Here is a 27,184-nt window from a genome sequence, read left to right on the forward strand (position 1 = left end):
TATTAACAAAATCAAGCTTTTTACAACTCAATTTTGAAGGTTTCATACCTCTAAAATTAGCTGGTGAAGCCTATAGAACTCCTGGTTGAGAGGACTTGGATCCTTGGAGAAAGAGGATATCCTGGCACATCAAAGACACACTTTGCTGATGCAACTCTTGTCCCAAGAGCTGCATTCCTTTGTTAACACAGTTTCCTCTGCTGAGAATATCCTTCAGTTCCTTTGCCATGATCACAAATCACCTTGACTGTGAAGCCTTTCTTGACATCACCACCTCTTCTGGAGTTCACTGTCTCCCTCACTAAGATATAGGCTTTCTGATGCCAAGAAACCTGCTTATTGGCAACTGTATACCCAGTGGTAGAACAACTCTGGGCACATCAAAACGTTCAAAGGATATTTAGTTATAAAAGGACAAGTGAATGGGTAAATATGTAAACTGACAAATGAATGAATGATTTTTGCATGGGGGAGGGGGAGTTCTCACTCCAGAGAAAAGTGAAGAGTTTTCAGTTCTTAGTGGAGTTTATTTTAAAATCTTATGCTGCAGAACAAATATCTAAATATCTTGAGTTCAGAGTGTAATAAGGAAACAATCAGTTTGTAATTTGATATCAAAAAAATGAACTGAACTATGATACAAATAGCTTTGTTTCTATTACCAAAATTACTGCTTCTAGTTAAATATCACACTTTGTATTTCTCATAAATCCTGGTGCTTTTTCTCAGACCAGTTAAAAGGAAAACTATACCCCAGAAAAATTACTTATAGGTAAATGGGAAAAGTTGTGTTCTAGTGTTCTAAGATTTGAAATATGCTGCCCTTGTGAAGTGTTCCTTGGATCTTTCACTTTTATAGTTACTTTAAAAGTAATTTAGTACTTATCACCCTGAGGAATATGAAGTGCACAGGACTGGTAAATTAAACCAATGGGTGTGAATGGGAGGGGATAGTTTTGATGGAAATTAACTCAGAATATTCTAGAGTATACATTCACAAATAGAGGTATAGGTGGTAAGTGACAATATAGTTGAAGAAGAAACAAAATACATGAACTAAGCTAAAAAATATTATTGTGAATTAGTTTTCTGTATATGTAAAAATGTAGTTTGATGGAGAAAATTAGACTTCACTTAGGAAAGTTTTCTCTATACAAAAGAAATATTTTGATAAGTAGGTTTGGATACAGGGCAGTTATGTTAGAGCAGAACCATTGGCAAGGATATGAGAAAGAGGGGATTTGGAAGAACAGACAAGTTTAGTGGAAATTCTAAAAAGTTTACTATGAAATGTACAATTTCTCCTTTCCTTTTATTAACATTTCTGTGTCTTCTGCATCATCAGCGATGATCTCAGTGCACTGGAGTATTGGTAGGTTAATGTGATAACAGGTTGGGGAGCCTATGGCAAGGTATTTAGGAGGAGAAAATACAGTCTTCATATAGAGATAGACAGCATAATAATAATAAATATTCCACATGTTTAGTTTTTGATTCATTCATTTAGAAGACAATTATTGGGAACCTATTTTGTGCTAAGGACTGTATTAGATATCAGACATAAAAGATAAAATTTCACATTTCTTTCAGCTTATAGAAATTTAGACATGGTATAAACAAAATACTATGCAAACCCAGATTAAAAAGAACACATACACTTACAATCTCTTCATGATGACTTGGCTTGAATGCTTCACAGATGAGCTGTTACTTATGCCAGAAGAGCAGAAATTTCACTGAAAGAAAAAAGAAAAATTCATTCTAGATATGGAGGAAAACTTGGTCAATGGCCTAGGGTCACCCTAGGTGGGGTGTTGAAGAGCAAACAATCCTGTGTCATTAGAATACTGGCATAAAAATGGGGAAGAATCCTAGCAGGTTATGAAACTGATGCTCTTAACAGTCCCATGGATTGGTGAAAAAAGGTTTTATTCTTATTTAGATGAGAAGAGAATCTCAGAGTTGAGATGGTTGTTCAAAGTCACAGACTGAAAACATTGGGGAGTGTATTCTGCCTCCCACTCCAGGGTTCTTTCCACCACGCCAATGTTTTCAATGCTCAAAGAAGCCTCAGGACACCATGATAGAGTTTCAGAAATTACACAGGCAGGGAAGGGGGAATCTGAATTAATAATCATGAAGGCTCCATTTGAGCTTTTTAAATATTGGGCTTTTTACATTGCATATCTTTGAACACCATTCCCCACTACATAAATAAAGTTGAGAAATATTGCACCCTATCAATCATCCCATGGTCAAGCTCATGGCTTTGTAATTAGATTGTGAGGTAATTAATAGTCATGAGGAATGTTAACATAAACTGAAAGAGGACAAGATGGTAGCTGTGTCCTGGCTAGGTAATAGCTGGTGACACATGAGAAAAGCTGAGTCAGCTGGACACCGACGGATAATTTAGTGAGCAGAAGTAGAAAGCATTCAGGATCCTGAGGGAGGAATAGCTAGGCTTGGGAATGGATCTGTGCAGATGTCCAGAGGCCTTTTTCTTGAAATCGTAATATATCCTAAATTTGTTTATATAAATATATATTTATAAAAATATAAATAATATATCCTAAAATTGTTTTTTTCTGAAATTAAAAACAAAATTCCCACTATAAATATTTCTTTTAAAAATTTCTTCTGTTTGTTTGGATCTAAGAGAAAATCTTCCTCTTGGGTTAAGAGAAAGAGAGGGTGGAAAGAGCAGCCCTGCTCTGAAATGAGAGGGAATTAGTAACTTGCCAGTTTGATTGGGAGGACCAGTGATACCAAAATGGAGCCCTGGGTATGTAACTTGCCTCCCCTCTGTTCTAGAATGCTTCTAAGAGCTGTCACCTATAGCTGCACAAGACACACACTGCACAACTCCTGAGAGTGATATTTGTATATACCATGAAGTAAAAGGAGCTTCTTGCAGTGAAGAAGGCAGCTCTTGCTATAGTACACAGAACAGTTGGTCCCTGAATATGTGTATATCTCAGTCCCTGGAACCTGTGCCTATCTTATGTTGTATAGTAAAAGAAAATTAAAGTTGCAGATGGAATTAAGGTTACTAATCAGCTGACCTTAACACAGGGAGGTTAAGCTTATCCAGATGGGTGCAATCTAATCATATGAGCTCTTTTTTTTTTTTTTTATTTGAGAGAGAGAATGAGATAGAGAGAGAGAGCATGAGAGGGGGGAGGGTCAGAGGGAGAAGCAGACTCCCCGCTGAGCAGGGAGCCCGATGCGGGACTCGATCCCAGGACTCCAGGATCATGACCTGAGCCAAAGGCAGCCGCCCAACCAACTGAGCCACCAGGTGCCCTAATCATATGAGCTCTTAAAAGCAGAAGAGGGAGGCAGGAAGTAGAAGGAGAGACAGGAAATACAAGAAGGATATGACTTGCCATTGCTGCAGGAAAGGGGCCAAGAATCAAGGGATTCAATTGGCCTCTAGAAGCTGAGAATAGCCCTTAGCTTACAGCCAACAAGAAAATCTGGATCTTGATCTTACAACAACAAAATACTGAATTCTGCTAACAGCCCAAATGAGCAAGAAGTAGACTCTCCCTTGGAGCCTCCAGTAGGTGGTCATCCTTTGACCTGGTTAATTTTCTGACAGAAAACCAGCTAATACATTAATTTATTGAATCTCTCTTTTAAGTAATCCAGTTGTAAATCATGGGCCTCAAAATTAAATAATACTTAGTTGAAAAGACTAAATTAGCTCTTCCCTCTCCAAACTCATCAATTAACAAGAATATCATATATCATCACTGACGTTCTCTATGATAAAAATGCCCCATTCTCTGGAAAGAATGTTCAAAATGGCAAAATGATATAGACCAAATAAGAATTCCACCTTTTTGGGGGGTACCTGGGTAGTGCAGTTGGTTGAGCATTAGACTCTTGGTTTCAGGTCAGGTCATGATCTTAAGGTTGTGAGATCGACACCTGCATTGGGCTCTGTGCCCAGGGAAGAGTCTGCTTCAGACTCTCTCTCTCTCCTTCTGCCCCTCCCCACTGTGCATGCTGTTTCTCTCTCTCTCTCTTTCTCTCAAATAAATAAATCTTTTTTAAAAAAAGAAAAGAATTCCACCTTTTGGGGAAATTATCAGAAAAGTCACTGTTTCAATGATCTTATGCTGGGTAACAAACTACCTCCAAGTATAGTGGATTAAAACAATAACATGTTTATTATTTAATCACAATTCTTTAGATCAGGAATTCAGATGAGGCACAGCAAGAATGGCTCTTTTTCTGCTTCATATGATGTCTGCTGTGGCTGGACTATCCAGCATGGTGTCTTTACTCATATATATGGCAACTCAGCTAGGATAGTTTGAACACCTGGGACCTGGCTAAGACAACTCAGCTTGGATCCACAGGTCTAAGATCTAGGCCCTTGCTGTTGGCTAGGTTCTTCCACTATCCTCCATGTAGCCTCTCCCTCATCTCACCTCCCACCCCTCTCTCCCAACCCTGGCCAATTTGGTCTTTCCATGTGGCGTCTAGAGCAACAGGGTACCCTAACTGCTTAATGGGCATCTGGGCTCTGAGAAAGAAAAAGCAGAAGCTGCCAGTTTTCCTACTGACACAGCATCACATCTACCTTAAAGTCTTTCCCCTAAAAAACCTTACAGATCTCTACAAAATTCTCTCCTTTTCATATTAGTCAACCTTGGGCCACAGATACCACTGACTGTAGCCATCAACATTCTATGTAACTTGTGTTAACTAACAAAGAATTAGAATTCTACTGTCAAGTCCCTCAGTATGCCCTTAGAGGCTGTGAGACTTTAGCATGGCATCAAGCTAAAGTTATAATTCAAATGAAAGATGTTGCATGACCTTCTTCCTCACTGAGAGAATTGTATCTCTCAAATGTGCCACCATTAATTACTTGAATTGTGGCTACAGACTGACTTGTATGCTTTCCTTGACATTTGACAATGTGGAAGAAAGAATGGTTGGCCCCAGTGCATAACCCCTTACTGTGTCCTGCCCTTTGGCATATCACTTTGTAGTTTTTCTCACTAGAAGCATTATGTACTTTCCCAGTCCTTGACTTTGGGTTCAGCCAATTGACTTGATTTAACCAGTGGAATATGGGCAGAAGTGAAGTTGCCAGTTCTGGGAACAGGCTTTAAGAGACATTGTATGTTTCCACTTGTCCCTCTTTATGCCTCTACTGTTGCCATGAGATAAACATGTCCCAGCGAGTCCACAGTCCAAAGATGATGAAAAACATGTGGAGCAGACCCAGATCCAACCTGGAAATTGGAGCAGTGCTTAGTGGAGGCCAACTTAGATCAGCTGACCCCCAGCTGATCAACAGATGTGTGAGTGAGAGTAATCATGTTGTTTGGGGTGGCATATTATGCAGCATTATTTTGGCAACAATTGGCTAATACACATGGCAAAACTAAATCACAAGAGGAAAAGTTTCCCATGACTTCAAGCAATGGTTGTCACTCTGAAATTTGGAAATCATAAAGTTCAAGAAATCCAACCACCTAGCCAGCACTGAGATTCTTGTATTACCAAGTGGTCTCCAGATTCTGCCAGACTAAATGAAATCCCAGCTTTATGGTATACTTGAAAGGGTAGAAATTACAAGCCAAGCAGATGAAAATAACTCTTAATGAATGTGATAATACATACCTTTAGAAGATGGAAACTAGCCTGAGAAGCCCTTACAATAGCAGCAATTCTGGCCTGACTCTTGCCAATTGCTAGCTAATATGTGACTTTGGAAGCCAAAAGGTAGAAACAGAAACTGTGCATTATAAAAAAAACAATGCTTGTTGCCTCGGAGCCAGAGAGAGCCTTGGTCATGCAATGATTTTCCTCAGCACTTGGATCAGGGATCCATGGTGACAGATGCTAATGTAAAGAATGGGACATACGGCTATTACGGGACACACATACATACCAGTGGCCAAGCCAACAACCTCCCTTCCCCTCAACTGGTTGAGTAAGTGAAAACATTTTGTTTTGTAGAAAGGCAACTATTCCATTGAATGTATTTAGAAGCGAATGTTCATAGATGCCTTCTTGTTAACTTGACATAGAACTTGTAATCACACATGCATTGCTATTTTTTAACATAGCAATCATATAAAAGGGTCACTATCTATGTGGAAGACAAAATCAGAAATAGGTTGAAATGTATCTTAGGCTCAACACAGGAGCCATGAAGAGTTCACAATTTGATTTAAACTTTTGCACTAGAAGCAATTGGCATTTGGATAGTGGATGCAAAAATCACGGTTTCATTCATTTTTTTGACACAGAACACTATTATTTTACAATGTCAGGTCTCTGTTCAGATTTAAAATATTTTGTGTTGGTGTAGCAGCATTAAATATATTGTCTGCACTATCTCACCCTTACTCTATAGGTTATGTCAACATGAAATTCCTCAAAGTAATGTCAATGAAACATGAAATTAATTTTGTGTGGCTTACTGGCTTTTGCCAAAACAGCAGTCATGTTTTTAAAGTGGTTACTTAAAATGCAGCTATGTTCTGTCTTTGGAAAGTTTAATTTTTCTCTTAGGAGTCTGTCCTTTTATTATTCCTCTTCACACAACCAAAGGATACCAAAACCCTCATGTTTTTGTGGCATTTTGTGCCTGAGAGATCTGTAAGTCTATTCCCAAGAAGGGGCCTACAGTAAATTATAACATTTATCTGTTAGCTTCTGCTCTATAAATTGGCAACTTAATGAATTTTATAAAGAGAGAAAGAAGGTCAAAAGATATGATAATTAATTGGAGGAGGTGAGGGTGAAGATGAAATTACTGGAATGCTTTTGGGAGAGATAATTAACCCACTTGAATGCCACAGGTTCTATGATTTTCTGAGGTAGTCAAAACCTTTGGAGCTCAAGTTCTTGTTTTCTGCTATTGTCACTGACTGAGAGAGAAAACTGGACACTGAATTTCCCTCTGACACCCATCTCTTCTTCCCACTCCCATTAAGTAGTATCAGAGTTGGCTGGGGAAAAATGGGTGGCATGCTGACTTCAGCAATGAAGGCTGACTGAACATTCCAAAGAAAACCAAGTCATGTCCTTGGGAAAATACATAACAAAAAGACAAAAGAGAGGTGGTTGTTTAGGATGCTTCATAAACTCAAGAAGAAAAGGATTACTTTTTTTTTTTAAAGATTTTATTTATTTGACAGAGAAAACACAGCGAAAGAGGGAACACAAGCAGGGGGAATGGGAGAGGGAGAAGCAGGCTTCCCGCCGAGCAGAGAGCCTGATGCGGGGCTCGATCCCAGGACCCTGGGATCATGACCTGAGCCGAAGGCAGACACTTAATGACTGAACCACCCAGGTGCCCCGAAAAGGATTTCTTTTTAAAGATTTATTTATTTATTTGAGAGAGAGGGAGAGTGTGTCAATGGGGAGGAGGGGTAAGGAGAGAGGGAGAGAGAATCCTCAAGCAGACTCCCCACTCAGTGCAGAGCCCCATGTGGGGCTTGATCCCAGGACCCTGAGATCATGACCTGAGCCCAGATCAAGAGAAGGTTGCTTAACTGACTGAGCCATCCAGGTGCCCCCAAAATGATTTTGATTAAGTCATCATTTGTCCCCATCTAAAATTTTTTATAGACCTATCTGATTAGTGACATTACATTTGGGACCATGGGGAAATGTTTAAACCAGAGAGAAGAGTTTTCTCAGAAATCCTGCTATGTTAAGATATGCATTGTCATTGCTGTATGCTTAACAAAAATCAAGTCAGCATGGTGATAATTATAATTTATAATTTATGAATCAAGGAGTATTTACTGAGTATATTCTATATATCAAGTATTATGTTGGGATCTTTCATATTTATGATTTTATCTATGTGTCACATTGTCTCTGTTGTAAGGATAGTCTTCATTTAAAGCAAGTTTAGTTAAGGAACTTACTGGTATTATAGCTGCTAAGTATAAAATTGGGACCAGTACCTAGATTGTTTTTTTATTCCAATTATAGGTTATAGTGATGATCAGATCAAGAAATCAAGACTAAGGAAATGTTGAGCCATAGAAAGAGGAAAGGAACAAAAGACAGGAAAAAAAAAATATATATATATGCCCTAATAAGTTTACCAAATAACTTCTGCATTGTTCCAAAAAGGATTTCAGGTACCTTGAAAATGCATATGGTATAAAGAAATAAAGTTAATGTATCAGAAGAAAGAAAAAAATCAATTGTAAATAAAGATAGAAAAGTAGATGCTTATTGATGAATAAAAACATAAGACACAGAAATGTTTTTGAAATCCCAGTCAATCCCAGGTGCTCAAACTTGGGATGGTGGAAAGAAGGCAAAACAAGCAACAGAACACTTCTGGTGTTGGCAAATGAAGCCATTGGCAATTGGAGCCCATATGGGGTGCAATTTTGATTGAGGTTTCTTAATGTGGCTTGTTAGCATAGGAATTGTGCCCCCAGTTAAGGCTGGTTCCATTTAGGAGGGTATGTATATCATAATTTATTTCCTTATCAAACATAAAAGAGGATTTTTGACATGTCTGTTATGTTCTGAATGGTGACTCTACCAGAAAGTGTCGATGAAGAGAAAATGACAATTCTTCCAGCGCATAGTCAAAGGGGTAAGGACAATGGCAGACATAAAGAGAAAGGAAGGCTACTGAAGCTTGGAATCAGAATGTAGGAGGTCTAGGTCTAGGAATAAGGATGGCCATCAGCTAGACAGAAAATCTTTCAGCAGAGGTAGATAGATCAGCTACAAATGCTTGGCAGTATCTATGCGTATCTATATCTATGGATAAAGAAAAAAGAATCACAGAAGGAAGTTAGGCAGGAGCCTGTGGGTGGCCCGGTTGGTTGAGTGGCCAACTCTTGATTTCAGCTCAGGTCATGATCTCAAGGTTGTGAGATCGAGCCCCACATGGGGCTCCATGCTGAGCATGGAGTCTTCTTGAGATTCTTGCTCTCCCTCTGCCCCTGCCCCCATCTCCCCCAATTCACATGCTCTCTCTCTCTCAAAAAAAAAAAAGAAAGAAAGGAGTTGGGGACCAGACCCTACAGTAGTAACCACTATTGGGATTACAGAAGATAGCTAAAAAATGTTGCTAGTCATCTCTCGACCTTCCTGGAGCATAACTAATGTGTCACCAATTCTTGCCAGTATTGGCATTTTAACTGTGGAATTTTCACTGCCCAAAGAAAAATTCATGTGCCTACTTCTGTTTTTAGCAAAATCCTTTTTATTTTTACTAACTCCCCCCCCAAAACAAAACAAACTAAACTAGCAAAGGAGGGATTTCAGGTCAGTAGAATGGAGATTTGGGAGTCAGAACGCCTTTAAAACTCCCAAATTACGTCATTTAGGTGCTTCCTACTTTACCCTCAAAAACCCAGTCCTGGATGAACATATTTTTAGGATTGCATCACTTCCTTCATTTCCCGCAAACTCTATAATCCCAAACTTTATTCGGGATTAGTCTGAAGAGATGGCAATAAGCACCACTGGGAGCCAACACCTCTGCTAAAACTTGGAGGATTAACAATATATGCTAAGTGGGCTGAAGAGGTGGCCGATTTAATTTATTCTGAATTGAATTATAATTCACTCTGTTTCTCATAGGGGCAGGTGAGGTGAGAAGTGAAGTGATGAAGGAAAAAATATGTATGTGGTTGCCTAATTGACTTGTACTCAATTACAAGCTACAATCCTTTGTCTTTATTCTTTTCATATGTTCTTGAACTCCTAGAAATTCTCACAGGAACAACACCATATAGTACAAAACCATGATGATACAGGATTGCTATTTCCATTACTATTAAGCCTACTATAACGGTCTTCATGAGTCAAGAGAAGATGGCGTTATTTTTCTTAGCACAGAAATCTTCAAAATATCAAGGAGGGGGTGGTTTAGACAATGTCTCAAAATTTCTTTTTCAGGAGCTATGACTTAAGAATGTTGTTGCAAAGAGCAAAAACAGAGGGATGGGGAAGGGGGTGAGTGAATCTATATGACAAATCTTATAGTACAAGTGTTTGTGGTTAACCAAGAAACACATTATGAGTCAAGCCTTTGGAAAGAGGTGAGTAATTAAAGACAAATGCTATGACATAATCATTTACACGCAGCAGAAAGATTTTAGATTAAATCTGGCCTGACCCACTGCTCAGCAAGTGTTATCATGGATTCTTGAGAAGTATTCATTTATTTACTTTCTAATTTGGCCCAAATGTTTTATTGAAAACAACAACAACAAAATTTTGTGTTTCCCATAGGAAATAGCCTGAGTCCAGTGATGGTTAATAAGGTTGAGGTATTTGGGAACAGATCTCCTGCTGCACACAACAAACCCTCTGAACAACATATCAGCTTGGAACCACCTCATCTGAAAAAAAGCAAGAAGGAGATTTGCTGTAAGCACTTTCACTGGAATGAATTCTTTTATATTTAGGAAGGTTACTGTGGGTACCTTTAGATAACTCAGTAAAATATCAGTTAAGCCAATACTTCTGACATTGTAAAAAAATTATATTTACTGACATTTTTGGCTTCATCCTGTATTTCAGGCACCATCTAGATCGATGTGCCTGATGTCTGGTGTCTCTGATGTCGAGACACCAATTTTTGGAGCAAGGGGCAGATTCTAGCTTTCCTCCTTTCTTAATCCTACCACTATAATATAAAACATGCCATGTAACTCCAGGAGATGGTTTCATGGTTTTCCCAATGCTATTAAATTTTAGCTGCTGCCTTTATTAAATGCAGGAAACAGGAGTGGGGGCATGACGGAGAGGACCCTGAGTCTCTACCTTCTGTTCTTTTTATTTGGGTAGATGTGGAATTGTTAAGGTAAGGCGAGCTTCCTGTGGAAGGAAACAATAGTAGATTTTGCTCCCTGAGCTGACCCAGTTCACGGAGCATCCTGAAACATTCTATTGAAGAGTTATACGTTTGTCTTAGGGAAGAAGGAGAAACCACGGTAACGCTCATCCCTCCCAGAGAGAAAGGAGTTTAGGATTCAGAGCCCTTAATCCACAAGTTACAGAACAAAGATTAAGTATTAGAAACGGGCATCCATTTCCCTTATGGGATAATTATTTCCTAGTAGCAACCATATGGCCACATTCTGTTCTCTTGCAGGGTAAGGAATCAACGTGTATTCCCAGAGAAGCATGCATTTAGAGTCAGTGGTAAAGTGATCACCGTCTCGCCGGCCAGTTATCATGTTCTTGGGAGTTCTGCTGATTTGTCAAAACAGGACTGATGTTCAGAAAGCTGAGGAGGCTTAAGCCACAGCCTTTGAAAAATGATTGGGTGAATGTACGTGGATGTGCATTTGTGTGTGCACGTGCGTGTATATATTTCTTCCCCAAAGTTGAACCGTATCTCCCTAAATATTGTTATATGCGGGAGGCAAAAGCAGCTGCAAGAACCTACTGTGCTTTTCTTTGGGGTTCTCATTATTGTTTGTGCTTTTTGCTCTCGTCTTTTCTAAAATGGCTCGGTTATCATTGAAGCTTATGTTATACATTGTTGAATGAATGCCAGCCCTACGGCAACCACAGTTCTCCCTGTCCATGGGTCACTTTGGTCCCTGTTTTGTTTGGAGCAGTAGTAACAGTGTCCAGAATCAAGGTCAGTGTACACATGCAAAAGAGAGGTAGCAGGGATTTTATTATACCACCTGTCACAGGTGGGGGTCTGCCATTTCGACTATCACTGGCCTCATGGGGACAGACCGATGGCAAGGGAACACTTCACTGCTTGTCTATTTGGCTCAGTCCCTTTGTCCCTGACTTCTCCCAAGCCACCCACTTGGTAGAGGTGACTAGGGTTTCTCCAGAGCAGGACTATTTTCAGGCAGTCAGTACAAAGGCCTGAATTTCAATCCTCCTTTCCTACTTATTTCCTGCCCACCATGACTTCTACCCTAGATTTTTCTTCCAACGCCCCTCCAGTTCCATGATTGACCCAGCCTTAATCCCTGTGCTTTCACTGTAGCTTTTGATAGTACACTTTGTGACTTTCCCCCTGAATTTTGCTGTGTTTCAGGAGAGGACAATCAGGCTTCTGTTTATACATTAAACGGTCAACCTAGGTCTCAGATTGTTTAGCTAAAGAGTTGTGCTTGTTTATAGGAATTAATGAATAAAACAAGGTCTGGATTTCACAAGTATCTTTGAACTTCAAGTCTTGCAATTCACACCAGGAAGCCAATTTCATGCAGAACTTTCCTGTTTTAACACTCAGGATCAAAAGAAAAAGCAATACTTAGACAAACTAGCATTTAGAATGTAGCCTTAAATCCAAAATTGAGGCTAACTTCAGATTTTCTATTTTCCCTTACTGCAGTATTTATGCATTTGATTTTTTTAATTTGAACACACATCCATGCTCATAAAAAGATCAGAAGCAACAGAGTTCTGAATAATTGGGACAGGAAACAGGCTAAGTGTGGAAGAAAAAAATAACAAATAGGAGGCTTGTCTTCTGATTTGGTTTTTCTCAGATACCATAACATTGAAGCCTGGAGAAGACCTCTGTAAACTATCACCTTCTTTACTTCTTGGAAGTTTCAAGTGAACAGTTTTCCTGTTTCACTTGATGTTTGACAGAATGTTTGAAAGTGGGGCACCTGGGTGGCTCAGTCGTTAAGCGTCTGCCTTCGGCTCAGGTCATGATCCCAGGGTCCTGGGATCGAGCCCCGCATCGGGCTCCCTGCTCTGCGGGAAGCCTGCTTCTCCCTCTCCCACTCCCCCTGCTGTGTTCCCTCTCTCACTGTGTCTCTCTCTGTCAAATAAATAAAATCTAAAAAAAAAAAAAAGAATGTTTGAAAGTATGAAAGACAAAAATAATTCCCAAGAAAAGAAAAATATATTCCATTATTTATATCCTACTGTTATCTGTTCTAAAAATCACAGCCTGAGGTTTTTTTACACCTCACCAAGATTCACCTCATTGTCTTCTCTCTGTCTTCAAGAATGAATTGGCTTTCTACTACTATAAACACCTGTTTATCTAACCGGCCAGTATATTCATCACTCTTGTCCTTTTCAAATCAGCCTGGATAAATTTATCAGCTGAGCTAATGAGAGAGCTAAGAGGTTGGGTTTCAGAGAAGGTAGGTTTTAATGATGAATACGTTACAGGCAGGTTCTGTAATCTTGGGACTATATGATCTGTCTAATTTTATCCAAGGTATTGGGACTCTAGTTGTCAAGAAGTGGTGCTCCTAGCTTCCAAAATTTCAAATATTTCCAGAACCATTACTTTGATCTGGTGTACGTGAACCAGCGCCAGTGGTGCCATTCTATCGTTCCCACTTCACATTATGGTTTTCTCTTTTACTCTTCCTCATCTCTTTAAACAGAGACTTTTACCCCTGGTAAACTACTACTCCAAAGAGTAACCCAATTACCAGTCTCCAAAACTTCTTGAATGAGTCTGCTCTCACTATCCCAAGATTTGAAAGTACCACTGGCCACTTTGGGGTCCTCATGCTGCTCATGTAGAAAAGAAACTTACTACTCACTTGGGTGAATGATCCCGATGACCCAGAGGGAATTGGATTGCTGCTGTACAGTGGGGACAGGAAGGATTCTGTCTGGATTTTCTCTGGGTACCTTGTCATGCTTTCATACCCAATAACAAAAGTTCATGGAAAATGGAAGCACCCAAAAGGAGGCAGAACCCGTGAGGATTGAAGGTTTGTATCACTGTAGTAGGTAAAGAACCGGATTAGCTGAGGAGCTAAGGGAAAAGAAAACACAGGATGGGGGCTGGAGGGAAGGGATTATAGATGTCTGCTATGGCCTCATGACACTTGCAGAAACGGAGACTATCATTGCCATGCCGATCTTCTTCTTTGCTTACTGTGTCCTGTGGCATGTGTGCTAGTTATTTTCCTTTCTTTTCTCTTCCTGTTATTTTATGTCAGAACTGTTATATTGTTGGGTCATTTTCAAGTTTAGTGTTCACGTTGCAAAATATTCTGGTGGGACTGTGATTGGATTATGACAGTAGTTAACATGGTTCAGAGAAGGATACCATGCCCCTTGCCCAGGGATGGAAACAATGACTGTTGAGACTTTGTGTCTCTTCTTCCTGGGGACACAGCAACAGTTTTCATTTGTATGACAGATGGTTGAGTCTTTTTTTTTTTTTTTTGATGTAGTGTGTCATGATTCATTGTTTGCATGTAACACCCAGTGCTCCATTCAGTATGTGCCCTCTTTAATACCCATCACCAGGCTAACCCATCCCCCCACACCCCTCCCCTCTAGAACCCTCTGTTTCTCAGAGTCCATAGTCTCTCATGGTTCGTCTTGCCCCCCGATTTCCCCCCTTCATTTTACCGTTCCTACTATCTTCTATTTTTTTTTAACGTATAATGTATTATTTGTTTCAGAGGTACAGGTCTGTGATTCAACAGTCTTACACAATTCACAGCGCTCACCATAGCACATACCCTCCCCAATGTCTGTCACCCAGCCACTCCATCCCTCCCACCCCCCGCCACTCCAGCAACACTCAGTTTGTTTCCTGAGATTAAGAATTCCTCGTATCGGGCGCCTGGGTGGCTCAGTTGGTTAAGCCACTGCCTTCGGCTCAGGTCATGATCCTGGAGTCCCAGGATCGAGTCCCGCATCGGGCTCCCTGTTCAGCAGGGAGTCTGCTTCTCCCTCTGACCCTCCCCCCTCTCATGCTCTCTCTATCCATTCTCTCTCTCAAATAAATAAATAAAATCTTTAAAAAAAAAAAAAGAATTCCTCGTATCAGTGAGATCATATGATACATGTCTTTCTCTGACTGACTTATTTCGCTCAGCATAATACCCTCTAGTTCCATCCATGTTGTTGCAAATGACAAGATTTCATTCCTTTTGATGGCTGCATAATATTCCATTGTATATATATACCACTTCTTCTTTATCCATTCATCTGTCGATGGATATCTTGGCACTTTCCACAGTTTGGCTATTGTGGACACTGCTGCTATAAACATCGGGGTGCACGTACCCCTTCGGATCACTACATTTGTATCTTTGGGGTAAATACCCAGTAGTGCAATTGCTGGGTTGTATGGTAGCTCTATTTTCAACTTTTTGAGGAACCTCCATACTGTTTTGCAGAGTGGCTGCACCAGCTTGCATTCCCACCAACAGTGTAGGAGGGTTCCCCTTTCTCCGCATCCCCGACAACATCTGTCATTTCCTGACTTGTTAATTTTAGCCATTCTGACTGGTGTGAGGTGGTATCTCATTGAGGTTTTGATTTGGATTTCCCTGATGCTGAGCGATGTTGAGCACTTTTTCATGTGTCTGTTGGCCATTTGGATGTCTTCTTTGGAAAAATGTCTGTTCATGTCTTCTGTCCATTTCTTGATTGGATCATTTGTTCTTTGGGTGTTACGTTTGATAAGTTCTTTATAGGCTTTGGATACTAGCCCTTTATCTGATATGTCATTTGCAAATATATTCTCCCATTCTGTTGGTTGTCTTTTGGTTTTGTTGACTGTTTCTTTTGCTGTGCAAAAGCTTTTTATCTTGATGAAGTCCCAATAGTTCATTTTTGCCTTTGCTTCCCTTGCCTTTGGCAATGTTTCTAGGAAGAAGTTGCTGTGGCTGAGGTCAAAGTGGTTGCTGCCTGGGTTCTCCTTTAGGATTTTGATGGACTCCTGTCTCACATTTAGGTCTTTCAATCATTTTGAGTCTATTTTTGTGTGTGATGTAAGGAAATGGTCCAGTTTCATTCTTCTGCATGTGGCTGTCCAATTTTCCCAACACCATTTGTTGAAGAGACTGTCTTTTTTCATTGGACATTCTTTCCTGCTTTGTCGAAGATTAGTTGACCACAGAGTTGAGGGTCCATTTCTGGGCTCTCTATTATGTTCCACTGATCTATGTGTCTGTTTTTGTGCCAGTACCATACTGTCTTGATGATTACAGCTTTGTAATAGAGCTTGAAGTCCGGACTTGTGATGCCACCAGCTTTGTTTTTCTTTTTCAACATTCCTCTGGCTATTCGGGGTCTTTTCTGGTTCCATACAAATTTGAGGATTATTTGTTCCATTTCTTTGGAAAAAGTGGATGGTATTTTGATAAGGATTGCATTAAATGTGTAGATTGCTCTAGGTAGCATTGACATCTTCACAATATTTGTTCTTTCAATCCATGAGCATGGAATGTTTTTCCATTTCTTTGTGTCTTCCTCAAATTCTTTCATGAGTATTTTAATACTTTTCTGAGTACAGATTCTTTGCCTCTTTGGTTAGATTTATTCCTAGGTATCTTATGGTTTTGGGTGCAATTGTAAATGGGATCAACTCCTTAATTTCTCTTTCTTCTGTCTTGTTGTTGGTGTATAGGAATGCCACTGATTTCTGTGCATTGATTTTATATCCTGCCACTTGACTGAATTACTGTATGAGTTCTAGCAGTTTTGGGGTGGAGTCTTTGGGTTTTCCACATAAAGTATCATATCATCTGCAAAGAGTGAGAGTTTGACTTCTTCTTTGCTGATTCGGATGCCTTTTATTTCTTTTTGTTGTCTAATTACTGTGTCTAGGACTTCTAGTACTATGTTGAATAACAGTGGTGATAGCAGATGGTTGAGTCTTATCAGAGAAAGGTAGAAAGAAGTTCTTCCTTTCTGAAAGTTCAGTTCCATGTAGAAGGGCATGTGTCAGGGTGAGCAAACAAAGTGTTGGAACGTGGTGCTTGCTAAGCTCCTGCCTCTCCCTCCAGCCCACCGTTCTGTGCTCTGCTCTGTGATGCTTGGGCTGGGACTCTGCAAAACACATTTCTCCTTTGTCACCTGGCTTCTGCCGGTAAAGGATGCCAGAGGGAGACTGGAAGACGGGACCAGGGAGGAGACATTTGCTCCTTCCTCTTCCTCAGCATCTCTCAGAATTGGCGTTTTGCCCCAGGCAGCACACTCCCAGAGCCAAAGTCCCCTCAATGGTACCAGTTGAACACTTCCCATTTCATAGGTCTGAGTTCTGGTTCCACGGGGGTTCTCCCCCAGGGCGGTTGCCTGGCCCTCACTCTTCAGGTCTACATCCCAGCTTCGAGAGGTCTTTTTTCTGTGTTCCTGAAGAATCTGCACAACCCCTCCTCAGAGGGGGGTCTGAGTCCAGTCCTAGAGGGACCTCCTCTGCGCTTCTAGATGTTAACTACTAACCTCGTTCTTTGTTTCTCCAGGCCCTACTTCCCTGTCACTGTCTCTGTGTTACTCCAGTGTTCCCTTTTCCCCCCAACATCTGTTTAACCAATCCCCTGTATTGTATTATTTCTGCTGCTTCTGTTTTCTGATTGGAACTTGCCTGAAAAAAAAAATCTATTATGAAGTCTTCCATTTGAAAAAGGACAATATGGGAGCAACCTCAAAGGGTCCCTGGTCCAAAGCACATGTCATTTCCTCTGTAGGAAAACAGGGCTTCCTACACTGGCGGTGGATGAGTTCCTTGGCCAATCCACCTGCCAGCCTTCAAGTCAGCCCTCTGAGACTCTTTCCGAGCCCAGTGTCCCAGGGATGCTTTGGGAGTTCTCCACTTCCTCTTGGTGAGTGTTTGAGGACACAATGATTTCATTAGGGCTTGAACAATCCCAGGACTTTCTTCATTAGCTTTGTGTTTCTCTAAACACACAATTCCCTGATGACCTTGGCCCAATTTCTATCTATTTTATTCACTCAATTCAAGGGCTAGTAAACAAAACCAGAGTTATTGCTGGTCATAGTTTTTGAGCCTGATATTTGGCATGGACATTTCTCTTTCCTAACCAAAGACTTGGTTCTCTTATTATTAGTTAGTACATGCTGCTCTTATTATTAGTTAGTACAGGCTGGGTAGTGAAAATGGGTCAGTGAATAACATGCAGTCCTTGCTGTAGACAATCTCACAGCGGGGAGAGGGGGTAGGATGGAAGAACAATGAGCAAATTGGGCATTTTCACTTAGGGAGTTCTGGTTGCAATGTGAAGAGAACAGCACAGTTTAGGGAAGAGGGAAGGTCACATGAATGTCTGAATGGAGTGCTAAAGGGACACTTCAGGCTCAGTAAGGCAGGGAGGACTTCGGAATGAAGTGGTACTTAAGATGACAGCAAGATGAGGGGGATGAGGAACCTTCCAGATGATGGGAAGTCAGAGGAGTATGACAGGTAGTAATTGCTCCACAGAATTGGGCAAGGGCAGGGGGGATTTATTTCTTTTATATACCCCAAAGAAAACTAGTTCAGTCCATTCACATCAGATTAGTCAAATATTCAGCTCTCCACCTCTCAGTTCCTCATTTTTCTGAGTTTGCTAAAACTCCAAAGATTTATACAGCCCAAGAGGAGGTCATCACTCTGCTTTTAACACCCAAAAGTGAAGAGCCTGGGGTTTGGTCCATTTGTTGTTGCTTGTGCCTCTTGCTGCCACTTGGTGACACTGTTGACAATTGGACCTACACAGTCCACAAAAGATGGTGACGGACCAGACGACCAGAGACCGGCTGCTATGAATCTTGGAGGCTGGAAGATCCACCCTCAGAACCAGCCTCAGTGGAATGAGAGTTCACAGGCCCCAAGCTCTTAATCCTTGGGTCTCTGGGTCTCATACAGAGCCATTTTCTGAGATGACAGACAGTTACTGCAGGAGCATGATGTCAGGATTGGACTAAGCATTTATCCCCTGCAGACCTAGAATTTCTGATGTCTTTTCCTTTCCAAGGACTCTTACCACCAGGGATCAGGCAGTTTTTCTTTTTCAGTCCTGGAAATAGATTCTTTTTACCCATCCTTTCCTGAACAGTCAGGACAACTGCATACTTGCTCATGGCCACTTGTCTTCCACAGGGTATATATATATTTCCTCTTTGGATTGGGAGCACTGCATTCAGTGCCTCAAGATCCTTTACTCTTCCAAAGATGATAAAAGTGATGTAATAGTACCTCTTTCAGCAAGAAAAAAGGAAAAAAATCAAGTTACATCATCAGCAGGATGTTCCACTACAGAAACATGGTAGGGGCTGTAAATAGTTCATAGAATTAGAATATAAAGTTATCTAGGGGGTAAGAGTAAAACATGAGGCAGTGAAAACTGAGTCATAATCAGTACCCAGGAAGGTCTTTGGTGCCATGAGTTTGGACTTACTTCTGAGGGCAGTGGAGAACCCATGAAGGATTTTAAAAAGTGACATGAACTGTTTGAATTTTAGAAAGGTTGCCCTACCACTAATGAGAAGAACTGATTGTGGAGAGCAAGCTTGTACAAATTTAAGAATAAATTGAATCATGACCTCAATTTTGTTGGTATAAGACTTCATCAACTGAGCTAACTGGTTCTGATCAAAATTGGTAAGAGCATCTGCCCTTAAAGAATCTCACTGGCTCTGGGTGTAGCCTGTCACCAAATTGCTTTCTGCAATGGAGCTTTTTTTTGGGGGGGGGTCATTTTATTATTATCAGAAGTGTTCTTAAAATATTTATCCATCCATATTTATCATTAAATATTCTCTTCTGAAATGTAAGAAGAAAATTTAAATTATTTCATCAGCTATTTGGGATCAGGATTGCCCACCCGTAAGCTTTTGGAGACAGAATCCCTAGGTTTGAATTTGTTTGTTTCTAAATTTTTGCTCTTTCTTCATTTCCCTCTGACTATTTGCCAATATTTTCTAATACTTTTGTAATATTTGTAATTACCAGAACTCCCAATAGTTTATATCTTGGAACTAGAGATGGGTGAAACCAGCTGTATTGGGGGTTTGGTGAACATCTTGAACTACTTTTCAAATTGTGTTTGGGGTTCAAGGAAAACCAAAACATATTTTCATATTTTACCAAGAACTTTTTTTCCTCCTCAATTTTAAAATGATGTCTATTTTAAGGGAAATTTAATCCATATGTTACTAAACTCCTTACACTTACCTCATCAAAATTTGATTCTGTAAGAGCTATTTGATGTGCAAAAAGCCTTGGGAGTTATTTTATGAGATTTTTTTAAAGAGGAATTTTTTTCTTAGAAACAGGAAGTCAAATTTGCCAGGTGAAGATTGACTCAAGTACACCTTTTGCCAACTGTGAATTGCCTAATCAGCTAAAAGACCTGAGTTTTATATAAAATTTTGACTTGTCAAAATTTATATGAATCCTGGTGATGTTACCACTAATATTTTTCTGCTTGTTTTTGTACATCATCCTAACTACTTACAATGTACTAATTTCTATAATAATATCGCACCCTTTTTAAAGAGAAAAAAATCATTCTCCATTTTAATTTAAATTTGAGATTCCCAATTATATTCAAAATTACTATACTTCTCATTATGCTAACATTTGCTTATATTACCACCAAAATCTCAAATAATCCATCCTCCTCCTCAAAAAAACAAAAAACAAAACCAAGTTATCAAAAATGTAGTAACTATTCTTTCTTCTTTTCAGATATGTCTTTTAAAGCACTGTGCTACAGACAGTTTTCAGAAAGTTACCTGAAGAGTCCAAGACTTCTTTCCAGGTCTACTGAGTCCAGATCTCTGCCTTCTGGATCAATAAAGATATACTAAGCCAAGGTTGACAATATATCATTTGAAAACCATAAGATGCTATAAAAATTCAACCTGTTAACTAACATTTATTGAGTACTATATACAGGTATCTCCCACTCTTCATAAGTTGACGTCACACCACTTTGCTATTACAAAAGACCTACATGAGTACCTGTTTTTGCTAACCACAAGATATCTGAGGAGGATATTCACTTTTGTGAAAAAATGGTAAGAGGTGAGAAAATAGCCTTTAGCATTGGTTTTGCAGCGAGCTACAGAGGCAACGTGCTCTGAGCAGTGAGAGTGGCGCTGCCCAGCTCCTTCCCTGGATCTACACACAGCATCTCAGCATCAAGCTTCCACCCATGTCTGTGAGCATCTGTGTTTTATCTATATTTGTTTTGTGCATCTGTTAGCAAGATGTATCCTAAGGTATCAAGACAGCCTAAGAAAGCTTATTTCTCGGTCCTGGGCACATTCAAAAATTTTTCCACATGAATAAATGGTAATTGCTTTTTAGCTTTATGCCATTTTGGGAGTTTCACAAGAACACTGTCCTTTGGATATCAGGGAAACCTGAACAAGGAAGTGGAGGAAAAATAGGTTGCTAAATTCTTGCTATAAGCCAGGCATTATACAAATGCATTATCTCATTTAAATTTCTAAATCAGTACAGCGTAGGTATTATTTTTTTAATTTTACAAATGGGGAAAATATGGCAAAAGGATTTAATGCCTCCCTTGGTATCCATTCCCTTTTCTTAATGAGCAAAGCATGGGTTTTCTCTGCAGTGGTGATGTCCCCCCTCTAATGGCAATCTCTCTTAGCCTTTCTCATTGGTCAGCATGGCCCTGTTACACGATTCTCGCCAATTTGATGATGGCTGTAAGGAGACCTTGGATGGGACTTCTAGGAAAGTTGACTAAAAGAAGTCATTTCTCTTTAGTCCTAGCATTTCTCACTTAGCCCTCCCTCTTCTTGATTGAATTTGGAAGTGGAGCTGCCATCTTGGGATTACATGCCAACCAACATGAAGATGGAAGGCATACTTTAAGGAAGACTTTTGTCAGGTGAGAAGAATAAACTCCCTTATTTATTTTAGACAAAGTCCAACACAATCCTAACCAATACACTGAGGTTAGTAGTTTTTCCTTGGAGATTCACAACTTAGTTGTAGAGGTAGAAAGGGAATGCCTTTCCATGGTTTCAAAGCCCAGGATCTTTCACTTGTGATTTTTTTTTTTTTTTAATGTGCCACTGTTTTCCGAGGATCAGAGTGCAAGGCCTATGCTAGATGGTATGAAGGATGGTAAACAGGAACAAGACAGGACAGTGAGCCAGTGAGCTCTCCCTTCCAAATATTTACGACAGGCAAGCAAGATGAGGCATGGCCCCAGTCACCTGCAGTACTGAATAGAAGATGAGATTCTGGAAGAAAGGGACAGATCAGTCAAGTGGGACTGTATTATTATTGTCCTTAATAATCATTTTAAGAACATGATTAGCAGTTGTATAGTCACAGTGATAAGATTTTGTGTTACTACACTGTTACTTCATGTTTTCTTCCCTAGAGCTCTGGAGGGTGCACAGGAAGCCATGAGAAGACCTGCTCTCTTCCCCAACCCAGCCTATTCATTACAGATATAAATTCAACCCAGTGCCACCTGAAATCATGTTCTTTGTCTGCCATCAGATATGGGAGTGAAAGCCTCAAGAGTGCTGAAAAGATGGACAAGGCTATCAGAAAAAAAAAATTAGAAGAAAGATGTGGGGAGCCCCCCGTTGCTTCTCCTTCATGACCGTTCTCACAAAGATGTCGGCAAGAGAGATGCCACAGAACATGTTTCTGATGGACACACATGGCCTGAGGCCTGCCTGTGTGTGGCCTCCCCAGGGGTCTGCCCCTGTGTGCAATTGTAGTTGCTCACTGGAAACAGCCTTCACTGGGACCTCACTGCTTCCCCAACTCCTCAAAATGATGTAGTAATGGTTTTGTTTTGGTTATTCTTTTGTGGTGGGAAGAAGTAAGGAGAAACATGAACAGTCTGGGGTGAAGGGTATGAAAAAAGCAGGGAAAGGAATACTTTGATACCCAAGCAAAATTTCAAAGTGAAGTTCCATGTGGCCCTCCCACTCATTCTCTTGCACCCCTGACTCTTTTCCTCAACAGTCCTTGCCTGCCACTACCACCATCAGGAGCCCTGTTTCCTCCTCCCGGGACCCTGAAATGTGTCTTTCTCTCCATCTCCCCAAGTCACCAAATATGGGCAGGTGTAGTCCTAAACTTTTCAAAGCACCAACATCAATTTTTCCCCTCTCCTCTCTCATCACAAGCCTCCACCTTTACAGCAGCTCAAAAGTGTTCAGAAAGCAAGATGATGAGACTGATTTGTGCTAAAATAAGAACAGTTGATGAGTCCATGATAACCTTCCAAGTTTTCCTGGTTCACAAAATATATATTTTTATTGTATACTGTTCAAAATATCATTGGAGGATGTTTTGTGTGCATTTTTGGAGTGGCAAAATTGCCTGTTATTAAATATTTATTTAATCAATTCTATTTTTAGCTGAAGGTTGGATGAAATATGATAAGGAAAAATGCACAATACCAGGCACAAAATAGGCACTCAAGAAATGTTTACTGGGTCCTGTGTTTATTCAAACTCTCACCTCTGGTGGTGTAATAGTTATGCATCTCCTTAACTAGGAGTCAGATCAAATTTATTTAAGCTTTTTATCCTATTTAAAGTCTGAAGTAAGTGTCTACCATGGCTAGATTCTGAGTGAAGAGACTGATGGGAAAATGAAAGCAGCCATGATGCCCAGCGTCAAAGGACTTTCTGATATAGCATGGAAGTCAAATGTGTCAACGCTACCAGAGATCGGGACTGGTATGGTGGGAAGGGCAGAAATGGTGACATTGTGCTGAATTTGGGATGTGCCAGACTCCTGTTTTCCAAACAGAATGTTGGAGCTACTGATACATGTTATTCCAGAAGAGTAGATTGTTGGTCCATCTGGGATCTACAGATTCTAGCACCAAACACAGTTCATGTGTGTTCACACTTGACTATTTTTTTCAGGTGGAAATGCTACCTCTCACAATTTTTTAAATTTAGAGAAATATATTACTGTTTCCACTCCCTCTCTTCCATTCTCTGACTGACAGAGAAAGATAATGGTTAAGCACAAAGGCCTTGGTAACAACACCATGTCCAGGACCAGGGAGGAAGAAACAACTCCTCAATCAGAAAACTAAAAAGGAGCATTTCTGCAGTAATTTGATCTGACGAATAAGACTGCAGGGTGAGTAATACATAATGTATAAGACAAAATAATATTACAGGATAAGCCAAAAATGATCAGAACTAATGTTGAATTCCTTCACGGTGCGCCAGAGACTGTGCTAAATGCTCTATCTTCATCAATGCATTTCTTATTTCTCGGCAATCTTTAGACATAAGAACTATTATTTTTCCTTTAATGAGGAAAAGGAGGTTGCTAAGAGGTAAGTAACACAGAGAATAGGTGGCTGGACTGAGAGGCTGACTCAGCATTTTCTGTCTCCAAAATCCACTCTCTCAACAACTTTCCTATATTGCCCTTATGTTTCCCAATGGGGGCAAGGGATGGCCACTCACGGAAATATGAAAATCATGAAGATAAGTTTTATTTCACTTCACTTTTTCCTCAAGATTTTGCCATCATTTCATTTTTTTTCTCCACTCCATAATTCATAACTTGGCCTTTGCTTTTAGTCATTTAGTGGATGTGAGTCACAAAATGTGCTTTGAAGTCCAAGCTTGGACGAAGCAAGATAAGTGCAGGCTCCATCACTCTCAAAGCATTCCTGTTGTGTTTACTTTATTCAGAGGCCTTGGTCTTTTGGTCTCTTTGTTCCTTCTTCCAGGACACATGAGTGCTTGCTTGTGACAAGTCTTCTAACTCAAATCAGCTATCAGACCCTCAAGCAGATTCACAGCCTCTTGGAAATGTTGGGACTGCAGGTAGGGAGCAGGAAATGAGTGAGTGAAAACTGCTGGACTTATGTTCAGCACCCCCCCAAAAGGAGTGGTATTTGTGTTACCCTGAAAACAGACAAAAATAATTACTCCCTTCCAAAGTGTAGCACTTTGATCTTCTCAACAGTGCACCAAGGGGTATTATTATCCCATTTTGACTTACAGATGAGATAACAGACTTGGAGAGTTTACTCCACCAGCAAATGGTAAAGCAGGAACTCAAATTCCGCTGTTCTGACCTCAATAATATTTTTTTCCCATGGAGCACACTATAACTACTATTTAAAAAATCAATTTTGTTTGAATTAAACTGGCAATGTAATTGGTTTAGTGTTAGCAGGGCAACTTAATTAGATCAAATCTAAGATTAAGTTTTCAAACCAAATCATTTATTACAATTATTACTATTATTTGTTGTTGTTGTTTGGCTTCTAATTATTTACTACATGGTACACAACAAATGGAAGTAACTAGATTCTAATTAGCTAAAGTAGAATTCCTGTATTTTGAGGTGGATTTTTTTTTTAAGTTTATTTATTTATTTGAGAGAGCGAGCACTTGAGAGTGGGGGAAAGGACAGAGGGAGAGAATCTTCAAGCAGACTCCTAGCTGAGTGTGGAACCCCATGCAGGGCCTGATCTCACAACCCTGAGATCATGACCCAAGCCGTAACCAAGAGTTGGATGCTCAACCAACTGAGCCACCTAAGTGCCCCAAGAAGGATATCTTAAACACATATAACAGCAGTTGTAAGTTCACAGGATCTTGTCCTTCAACATTATCACCTCTGTCCTTATTCCAGTGGTGCTGTGTATTACTTAGGTTATACCAACTACTAGCTAACATTACAGAACGGCCATATTCTGGTTGAATCACTATATGGTACACCTGAAACTAATATAATGCTATATGTTAACTGTACTGGAATTAAAATAAAAGACTAAAAAAAAAAAAAAACCAAAACAAACAAGTAAACAGACAAAAACCAACCACACACCAGAAATCTCAGTGGCTTAACAAAATAGAAGTTTATTTTTCATTCATGTAAAACCAAAAATGGATCTTCTTGATCAAGTGTCCTCCAGTTGGAAGGAGGGACTCAGGTTCCTTCCATCTCATGTTCCACCATCTTCAAAGCATGCATAAAAGAAAAGAGCATGAGGACTCTTGGCGGCGGGGGGTTGTTTATGGGCCATAACTAGAAGTAGTATACGTTGGAACTCAGTCACACAGAAAAAGTAGTCAAGCTGTATTCTCAGAAAGAGGAAGAAATAGATTTGGTGGTCAAGAAATTGTCTCTGCTACATACTTCCAGTGTTCAAGAACTATTTGGAATTCCTACTTTAAAATTACTTTCAAAGCCAGTTTTTGAGCCTATAAGAAAAATAAAGGGTCTTTGTTATATATATATCTTTTTTTTAAAAATTATTTATTTGACAGAGAGAGAGACACAGCGAGAAAGGGAACACAGGCAGAGGGGGTGGGAGAGAGAGATGCAAGCTTCCCGCCAAGCAGGGAGCCCGATGCATGGCTCAATCCCAGGACCCTGGGATCACGACCTGAGCCGAAGGCAGACGCTTAACAACTGAGCCACCCAGGTGCCCTATATATATATATATCTTTTACAGTATGTGTGACCAAAACTTCATTCCTAGCATACCAACTAATATATTCCTCCAGCTTGGCTCTATATTAATAAGTGTTCTCTAGAGAAACAGAACCAATAAGATCTATCTATCTACCTCCTCTATTCCATTATATGAAGAGATATTTATTATATATCTATATATGTGATTGTGTATATATAGGTGTGTGTGTATGTGTATACATATATACATATATAGAGAGAGAGAGAGGGAGAGAGAGAGAGAGAGATGTATTACAAGGAATTGGCTCATACAATTAAGGAGGCTGACAAGTCCTAAGATCTGCATTTGGCAGCTGGAGACCTAGCAGAGTTGATGTTATAGTTTCAGTCCCAGTCCAGAAGCCTAAGAACTAGAAGAGCCAATGTTGTAGTTCCAATCTGAGTGCAACAGAGTCAAGATCCAGGAAGAGCTGATGTTTCTATTCAAGTCCAAAGAAAGAAAACAAACAAACAAACAAAAACAAAAACAAGTCTTAGCTTGAAGGCAGCCAGGCAAAAGGAATTCTCTTTTACCCAGACTCTTTGTTCTATTCAGGCTTTCAACTGATTGGATGAAGCCCACTCACATTAGGGAAGGCAATCTTCTTTACTCAGTCTACTGACTCAAATATTAATCTCATCCAAAAACACCCTCACAAACATACCCAGAATAATATTTGACCAATAGGTAACTTATGGCCTTGTCAAGTGGACACAGAATTATCCATTGCAGCCCCCCAAAACTTTTAGCTACTTATAAAGTTTATTTTTTTATTAGATAAATATTTGCCAGAGCTAAAGAATCCACAGAATGTAATGCACTTGCTGAAATCAATTTCCAAAGAGATTTTCCAAGAAGTTTTTGGATTTTGGACTCTCAAGTTCTATGCTGAAGATGGTAACATTCATGTGTATGCATCTATATGTGTGTGTGACTGCTATGAATTCAGGTCCATGTGTAAAGCTCATTGTCTTCTAGAAAGTACCAGTAATAGCTGGGACTCACAGAGTGTCCAAAGATTAAGG

The sequence above is a fragment of the Mirounga angustirostris genome, unplaced genomic scaffold (assembly GCF_029215605.1).
Source record: "Mirounga angustirostris isolate CCGP_5_RB_7025 unplaced genomic scaffold, mMirAng1.0.hap1 SCAF_6, whole genome shotgun sequence".
In the NCBI taxonomy this organism is placed as follows: domain Eukaryota; kingdom Metazoa; phylum Chordata; class Mammalia; order Carnivora; family Phocidae; genus Mirounga; species Mirounga angustirostris.